The sequence below is a fragment of the Lutra lutra genome, chromosome 2 (genome assembly GCF_902655055.1).
Source record: "Lutra lutra chromosome 2, mLutLut1.2, whole genome shotgun sequence".
NCBI lineage: Eukaryota > Metazoa > Chordata > Mammalia > Carnivora > Mustelidae > Lutra > Lutra lutra.
In genome coordinates, this window is record NC_062279.1 from 54,653,262 (window position 1) to 54,663,179 (window position 9,918).

The following is a 9,918-nucleotide window of genomic DNA, read 5'->3' on the forward strand; positions in this document are numbered from 1 at the left end:
GAGGATGGGAGGTTTATTTAACACTAGCGGGCTCAGAGGAGAGTAGTCTCCCAAGATCTGAGACCCAAGCACAAACAAAGGGGTAGTTTATACACTTTTACTTCCATATCTGTGCCACTCTTGTGCCTGTGGCCAGGGCAGGGGGGGTGATTAGGGGGGAAAACCTGTAATGGCCCTAGGACCTGGACTGGGATTCCCCTGCTGGATTGATTGGCCAACTTAGAACACAGATTTCCCTTATCAATATCAACAAATTCCAAAGTTAAGAATTCAGCAAATGAGGACAGGGTTCAAGATGACAGTGTAGGAAAATCCTGAGCTCACCTCCTCTCGTAGACCCAACAAATCCACAACTACATATGTAATAATTCCCTCAGAAGGAGACCTAGAAACTAAATCTATAGAGCCTCTACAACAAGGGACAGTAGACACCCAGAGAGATAAGACGTTCCACAACTCTCAGATCCTGCATAGGAGAGAAAAGTCCCCAAAACACATGGATTTGAAAACCAACAGGGAATATCTCCAGGAAAACTATCGAAATGAAGGGAAAGGAAAACCCACTCTTAAAGGACTCATTCACAAACTCACTCAACCTGGAAACCAGCACAAAAACACCAGACTGAAAAGCATATAGACCATAGGTGATGGAGACCAATGACTAATCTTGGAGGGCCTACAGGAGAGGGAGGAGACAGCCAGGACTCTCCCTGAGGATTGAGACACTGGTAGCAGCCATTTTGCTATCTTGCTCTGCTCCACTGATCCTGGATCTGGCAGGCAACATTTTAAAATCCTCCCTTTAGACTGCTAACACCAGGTGTCCTACCACATTGCCAGCCATGCACAACCATTCACGTTGGCCAGAACTATAGGTGACACAACAATATCTTCACCCAATAACAAACCCACAGCAGTCACAACCAGTCTTCATAACCAATCTGGTTGGTGGGCCACTCTCATCTACCCGCATGATCTTAGGAGTTATGGATGAACCATGTAGCCAGCCAGGCATGGGATAGTCCTACAAATCAGTACATCTCCAGCAGGCACGGCCCCACCACAATAGGAAGATTGCATTAGAAATACTAAAAGGACTTCCTTAAGTGAAAAGGAAAAGGCTATTACTAGAAATAAGAAAATATATGAAAGAAAAAAATCTCACTGGTAAAGGCAAACATATAATATAGGTAAAGGATCAATCACTTATAAAGTTAGTATGAAGTTGTTGAAAGACAAAACTTATAAAATCAAGTATAACTGCAATATTAGTTAAGGAATACACAAAATAAAAAGACTTAAAAGATAACAAAAATATAAAACATGTAGGGGAGAGAAATGTAGAGCTTTTATAATGCATTCCAATTTAAATGACCACCAATTTAAAATAGACTGTTTTATATATATAGGTTTTTATACATGAACCTCCTAGTAACCACAAACAAAAAAACTATAATAGATACACAAAAAGTAAAGACAGCGGAATCCAAACATAACACTAAAGAAACTCATCAAATCATAAGAAAAGAGAGCAAGAGAAGTTAAAGAACAGAGAACCACAAAAGCAGTCAACAAAATGGCAATAAATACATACACATCAATTATTATTTTAAATGTAAATGGACTAAATGTACCAATCAAAAAATATAGCATAACTGAATGGATTTTTAAAAAAACAAAACAAAACAAAAAACCAAGATCCATTTACATGCTGCCTACAAGAGATTCACTTCAAACCTGAAGACACACACACTGAAAGTGAAAAGATACAAAAAGATATTTCATGCAGGGACACCTGGGTGGCTTAGTTGGTTAAGTATCTGCCTTCAACTCAGGTCATGATCTCAAGGTTCTGGGATTGAGTCTTGCATTGGCCTCCCTGCTGGGCAGGAGTCTGCTTACAGTGTAAACAGTATCAAGTGTACAATATAGTGATTCAACACTCCATACAACACCCAGTGCTCATCACAACAAGTGCACTATTTAATCCCCATTACCTATTTCAACTATCTTCCCCCACCCCTACGTCCCCTCTGGTAACCATCAGTTTATTCTCAAAGGTTGAGTCTGTTTTTTGGTTTGTTTCTCTCTCTTTCTTTCCCCTTTGTTTTGTTTTTTAAACTCCACATATGAGTGAAATCATAAGGTATTTGTCTTTCCCCGACTGACTTATTTCACTTAGCATTATACTCTCTAGCTCCATCCATGGCTAGCTTTCATTCTTTTATATGACTGAGTAATATACTATGGTGTATATATACTATATCTTCTTTATCCATTCATCAATTGACAGACACTTGGGCTGTTTCTATAATTTGGCTATTGTAGATAATGCTACTATAAATATCAGGCAAAAGAGATTTTAAAACAAAGTGTAACAAGACAAAGAAGGTCATTACATAGATAGGAGCACCTAAACATACAAAACAAATATTAAAAGAGAAAAGGGGATAAATTAACAATAACACAATAGTAGTAGGGGACTTTAATAGCTCACTTACATCAATGGATAGATCACCCAGACAAAAAATTAATATGGCAATGTTGGTCTTAAATGATACATTAGGCCAAATGGAACTAATAGACATATATATATAGAACATTCAAACCCAAATCAGCAGAATACATATTCTTCTTAAGTGCACATGGAACATTCTTCAGAATAGATTGCACATGAGGCCACAAAACATGTCTCAATAAAGTTAAGAAGATTGAAATCATATCAAGCATCTTTTCCAACTACAATGATATGAAACTAGAAATCAATTACAATAAAAATGGAACAAACAAACATACACATGGAAACCAACATGCCATTAAACAATCAATGGGTCAAGAAAAAAAAAATCGAAAACTACCTAGAGACAAATGAAAATGAAGACACAGGTCTTGCAGACACAGCTGCCCTAGAATCACCCATATCACCCAGCTGAGGACAACCCCACTGTGTTCTTCCACATCTCCATGGACGGCAAGCCTTTAGGTCACATCTCCTTTGAGCTGTTTGCAAACAAATTTCCAAAGACAGCAGAGAACTTTCTTGAACACCAGGGAAAATGGATTTGGTTATAAAAGATCCTGTTTTCACAGAATTATTCTAGGATTTATTTGCCAGAGTAGTTATTTCACATCCTATAATGGCACTGGCAGCAAGTCCATCTCTGGGGAGAAATTTGATAACGAGAATTTCATCCTGAAGCATACGGGTCCTGGCATCTTGCTCATGGCAAATGCTAGACCCAATACAAATGGTTCCCAGGATTTCATCTGCGCTGCCAAAATTGAGTGATTGCATGACAAGCACATGGTCCTTGCAAGGTGAAAGAGGGCATGAATATTATGGAAACCATGAAGTGCTTTGGGTCCAGGAATGCCAAGACCAGAAAGAAGATCACCACTGCTGACTGGACAAATCTGATAAATTTGACTTGTATTTTATCTTTTAAAAAAATGAAATAGGGGGCACCTGGGTGGCTCAGTGGGTTAAAGCCTCTGCCTTCGGCTCAGGTCATGATCCCAGGGTCCTGGGATTGAGCCCCGCATCAGGCTCTCTGCTCAGCAGGGACCCTGCTTCCCCCTCTCTCTCTGCCTGCCTCTCTGCCTACTTGTGATCTCTGTCTGACAAATAAATAAATAAAATATTAAAAAAAAAATTAAATAGGCCCACCTCTGGAAACAAGAAAAATTTCAAATGTAAGCCATCTAATCTTACTCCTAAGGAAACTAGAAAAAAAAAGGACAAAATTAGTTGAAAAAAGAAAATGATAAAACTGAGAGCAGAAATAAACAGAGACTAAAAAAATAAATCTTTTCTTCAAAAAGATAAACAAAATTGATAAACCTTTAGCAAGACTCATCAAGAAAATAAGAGAGAGGGCCCAAATAAATAAAATCAGAAATGAAAAAGGAGACATTACAACTGATACCACAGAAACACAAAGAATCATTAAAGACTACTAAAAGCAGTTATACACAAATAAATTAGAAAACCTAGAAGAAATGGATAAACCCCTAGAAACAAACAATATTCCAAGACTGAACCAGGAAGACACAAAAATCTCAGCAGATTGATTACTAGTAATGAAAATGAATCAGTTATCAAAAATCCTGACAAACAAAAATCCAAGCCCAGATGCTTCACAGTTGCATTTTACCAAATACTTAAAGAACAGTTAATATCTTTCTCAAATTATCCCAAAAAGTTGAAACGGAAGGAATTCTTCCAAGCTCATTTTATGAGGCCAGCATTACAGTAATACCTAAACCATCCAAATTGGAAAGGAAGAAGTTAAATTGTCAACTACATTCTGGTGGCATAATGCCATATATATATATATATATATATATATACACATATACATACATACATACATACATACATATATATATATATACACACACACACACATATATATACTTTAAGGCAGCCACCAAAAACTATTAGAATAAATAAATTCAACAAATTTGCAGGATACAAAATCAATATTTGGAAATCTGTTGTCATATACTAATTTCTAAACACTAATAATGAACTATAAGAATGAGAAATTTAGAAAATAATGCCATTTATAATTATATCAAAAAATAGAATAAAATGCCAAGGAATAAATTTAACCAAGGAGGTAAAACACATATATTCTGAAAGCTATAAGTCACTGATAAAAGAAACTAAAGATAACACAGATAAATGGAAAGGTATACTATGCTCATGGATTAGAAAATTTAATATTGTTAAAATGTCCATACTACACAAAACAATCTTCAGATTCAATGCAATATCTATCAAAATACCAATGGCACTTTTCACAGAACTAAAACAAATAATCCTAAAACTTGTATGGAAGCCCAGAAGACCCTGAATAGCCAAAGCAATCTTGAGAAAGAAAAAAGCTGGAGGTATAATGGTCCCAGGTTTCAAATCATACTACAAAGCTATTAGTAATCTAAACAGTATGGTAATGACACAAAAATAGACACATTGATCAATGGAACAGAATAGAAGCTCAGAATTAAATCTATGGCTTAAATGGCCAATTAATCTGTGATAAAGGAGGCAAGAATATACAATAGGGAAAAGACAGTCTTTTCAGTAATTGGTGTTGGGAAACTGGGCAGCTACATGCAAAAGAATGGAACTGGACAACTTTCTTACACCACATACAAAAATACATGCATAATGAATTAAAGATTTAAATATAAGCTCTGAAACCATAAAATTCCTAGAAGAAAACTTGGGCAGTAAGCTCTTTGACATTAGTCTTAGCGGTATTTTTTTGGATCCATCTCCTCAGGCAAGGACAACAAAAACAAAAATAAATGAGACTACATCAAACCAAAAAGATTTTGCACAGTAAAAAATACCACCAACAAAATAAAAAGACAACCTGCTGAATGGGAGAAGATATTCACAAGTAGTATATCAAATAAGGGGTTGACATCCAAAATATACCTTAAAAACATAAGACTCAATATCAAAAAAATCAAACCATCTGAAAAATGGGAAGATGGCATTTTGTCCAAAGAAGACATACAGATGGCCAATAGACATATGTAAAAAATGCTCAATATCGCTAACCATCAAAGAAATGCAAACCAAGGGGTGCCTGGGTGGCTCAGTGGGTTAAAGCCTCTGCCTTCGGCTCAGGTCATGATCCCAGGGTCCTGGGATCGAGCCCCGCATCGGGCTTTCTGCTCAGCAGCAAGTCCGCTTCTCCCTCTCTCTTTGCCTTCCTCTCTGCCTACTTGTGATCTCTATCAAATAAATAAATAAAATCTTTAAAAAAAAAAAAAAAGAAATGCAAACCAAAATCACAGTAAGCTATCACCTCATGCCTGTCAGGATGGCTATTAGCAAAAAGACAAGAAATAACCAGGGTTGACAAAGATGTGAAAAAAGAACTCTCATGCACTGCTGATGGGAATGTAAACTGGTATAGTCACTATGAAAACCAAAATAGAGGTTCTTCAAAAAAATTTTAAAAAGAACTATCAAACAATCCAGGAATTTCACTTCTGAGTATTTGTCCAAAGAAATGAAAACATGAATTCAAAAAAACATATGCATGCCTATGTTTACTGCAGTATTATTTACGATCACCAAGATGTGGAAGCAAACTAAATGTCCATCAATAGACAAATGGATAAAGATGTGGTGTGTGTGTGAAGTAATATTACTCAGCCATAACAAAGAATGAAATCTTACTATTTGAGGCAACATAGAGAGATCTAAAGGGTATTATGTTAAATGAAATAAGTTAGACAGAGAAAGACAAAATACTATGTGATTTCACCTGTATATGGAATCTAAAAAACAAGAAACAAACAAACAAAACAAAACAAAAAAAGACTCATTGATACAGAGAACAAACTGGTAGTTACCAGAGGGGAGGTAGTGGAGGAATGGACAAAATAGGTGAAGGGGATTAAGAGGTATATTCTTCCAGTTATTAAATAAATAAGACAGGGAGATATAATATATATCATAGAAAATATGGTCAATAATTATAACAACTTTGTATGATGACAGATAAGTTTGCAATATATAAATACCAAATCACTATGTTATGCATCTGAAACTAATACAATATTGTATGTCAGTTATAGTTGATTTTAAAAAAGGATTCAATGAATGAAATGAAGAATGAATAGAGAATGCCTGCAGTAGAGTAGAACAGATGGAATAGTAAATAAGTTAGAGGACAGGAATTTTGAAATAACACAGTTGGAAGAACCAAAACAAAAGAATTTAAAAAAGCAAAACTATGGATCTATGGCATTCAAACAAAAAGATGTTAGAATAAACTGGATTCCAGGGGTGTCTGGGTAGTTCAGCCAGTTGGGCATCGGACTCTTGGTGTCAGCTCAGATCATGAACTTGGGGCCCTGGGATATAGCCACTTGCCAGGCTCTGTTCTCAGCGGGGAGTCTGCTTGAGATTCTCTCTCTCCCTCTCTGCTACTCTCTCTCTCTCTCCAAAATAAATAAATAAATCTTTAACAAAGAAAAGAATAGAAAAGAATCTGGATTCCAGAAAGAAAAAGAGGAATTATGGGACAGAAAGTTTACTTAAAAATGTAATAGTTGATTAATCTCCCAAACCAAGGGAGAGACTTGGACATTCAAGTTTTCAAAGCTAATAGATTATTATCTGTGCCCTATTATCTCAATGCGAAAAGATGTTCTCCAAGAACCTTTATAACAAAACTATTAAAAATCAAAAATAAAGAATCCTAAAGAAATTCTGAGGGAAAAACTGCATAACTCACAAAGGAACCACTATTAGTCTGTCAGGGACTACCTCAGTGGAAACCCTACAGGCCAGGAGAGTGTAATAATGTACCCAAAGTGTTGAAGATAGTAACTGACATCCAAGAATAGTCAATGGCAAATTCTGCTTCAGATATGAAGGAGAAGTAAAGACATTCCCAGATAAACAAAAATGAGGAAGCTGATCACCCCTAGATCAGTACTTCACAAAAAAAAAAATAAATAAACTTAGTCCTTCAAGCTCAAATAAAAAGATGTTAGTCAGCAACATGAAAACACATGAAAGTATACAACAAACTGGTAAAAGCGAAAAATACATTGTCAAGTTCAGAAAACTTTAGGTCTATAATAACATAGTGAGTTAACCACTTAACTATAGTATAAAGGTTAAAGAGGGGAAAAAGTACTAAAAGTAACTCTAATGACTTTAATTGGTTAATAAATGCACAATGTATAATGACATAAATTGGGACATCATAAATGTAGAAGGTAGGAGTAAAAGTATAGAGCTTTTGTCAGCTATGGAAGGTAAGTTGCTATAAACATAAAATGGTCACCCAGCTAAGCCACACCCAGATTCTTGACCCACAGACACCATAAGGTAATAAATGTTTGTTATTTTAAGCCACTACATTTCAGGGTATTTTGTTATGCAATTAATACATAATACATTGTCCTTGTGACATTTCTATATAGTAGTCATTCTATTTCATAAAATGGTGATAAGCTATTTTATTCTATCATGTGAATTATTCTCATAAAATAGAAATTATCCAAAGAAGATGTAGTGTATACACACAAACACACACACACACACACACATACACACTGAATACTATGCAGCCATCAAAAGAAATGAAATCTTGCCATTTGCAATGACATGAATGGAACTAAAGAGTATTATGCTGAATGAAATAAGTAAATCAGAGAAAGACAATTATCATATGATCTCTCTGATATGAGGAATTTAAGAGGCAGGGCAGCGGGTTGTGGGGGTTAGGGAAGGAAAAAATGAAACAAGATGGGATCAGGAGGGAGACAAACCATAAGAGACTTAATCTCACAAAACAAACTGAGGGTTGCTGGGGGGTGGGGGGATAGGGAGAGGGTGGTTGGGTTATGGACATTGGGGAGGGTATGTGCTATGGTGAGTGCTGTGAAATGTGTAAGCCTGATGATTCACAGACCTGTACCCCTGGGATAAATAATACATTATATGTTAATAAAAATAATTTTTAAAAAACAGAAATTATCCATTCCTTGAAAGTTGTACATAAATTCTAGCTTGAATGTGAAAAGACAGAACTTTGACTACTTGTAATTTTATTTTATTAGCCAAGTTTGTTGACAACTGTATTTCCCTTAAAGTGTCCATTTAATTCAGATATTTGATATAGGAAGTTTGTAGTATCGTGTTATAATCTTTAAATTCTTCTCTACCTGTTATTTCAATGGAAAAGAAATAAACCAAAATAGTAGTGAACTTTAAGTGGTAGAATAATGCATTATATTTGTTGTTATTTTGATATTTTTATGGGTTTTCCAATTTTAAAATAAAAAGTCTATTGAGGAATCAAAATTTGAAAAAAATGAAAATATAACAGTTTATAAGCATCTATGGGTGTATATGTGAACATGTATTTGTATATATAGAGAGAAAAGTTATAAGTGACTTAGCACAAGTATTTTCAGTAGAAAAATGAAGGAAAATGTCAGAAACCTACAAGGTAGGAAGTGAGTGGAAAGAATTGGGTTTAAACAGAGCATATACTACTATTTTCCTGAGAGAAAGGTGAAAATGGTAGAGTCTTACATAAAAAGTAAACTAAAGACAAGAAAAATAATTTTATATTTTGTTTTTAAAGTACAAGAACTTGAGGCTATTTACAGGCCAAAGGTAAGGAAACATTTAATTTAGGAAGATTGCAACAAGAAGAAAAAGAAATAATTGATGCCTTAAGAACTGCAAAGCTTTCAATACTACTGAATACAGGGAGGGAAGGCAGACAATAAACACTTGATTATAAATTATTTATTGAGTATTTAGTGCCTTTCTGGAGAGCTATGTCCAATAAAACCCAGTAATTTTCCTAGTTCTAATTTACTATCTCATGGTAAATTAACTCCTATCTCCTTCTGCTGTGACAGTTTGTACTTTGATAACTTGATAGCTATCTGATTTTCTTCTCCGTGTTCTTCTAAGGAAAGGCATTTCTCAATGTGCCTTTTCCCCCACCCGGAGGCCCTAAACAATTTAGTGATAAGCTACCTTTCAACATTCACCTGATGCACACCAACCCACCCCCAGAACACAGTGAACTTCTTCTTATTCTTTCTTTGATGTCCCTGATTGCCAGCCCATGGATCACACAATGTTCTTGGGCCTCCTGGGCAGCCTATCAAGCCCACCTCTTGGCTCCAGATTTACCTGGATGGGACATAAATATTTATAGAAGATGTCAAAGTATCACTGAAAATTCTGCCCTCAGTGCCCCATAAGGGAACTTGATGATGTGTTCATAAATTTGATTTCTTTGCAATGTAAGCTATACTTCCAAAGCTTTTCCTCATGATCAAGAAGGCAAGAATTCCAAGACACATAAGAAAAATCAGTAACTTCTGAATTTATAATCAGAGATACTAAAGAATCCA

General features: G+C 35.4%; 1 pseudogene; it reads left to right on the plus strand.

Moving 5' to 3' along the window:
- Positions 1–9,709, plus strand: part of LOC125094058 (peptidyl-prolyl cis-trans isomerase A-like) — a 34,569-nt pseudogene extending 24,860 nt beyond the window's left edge.
- Positions 9,710–9,918: the final 209 nt, after the last annotated feature.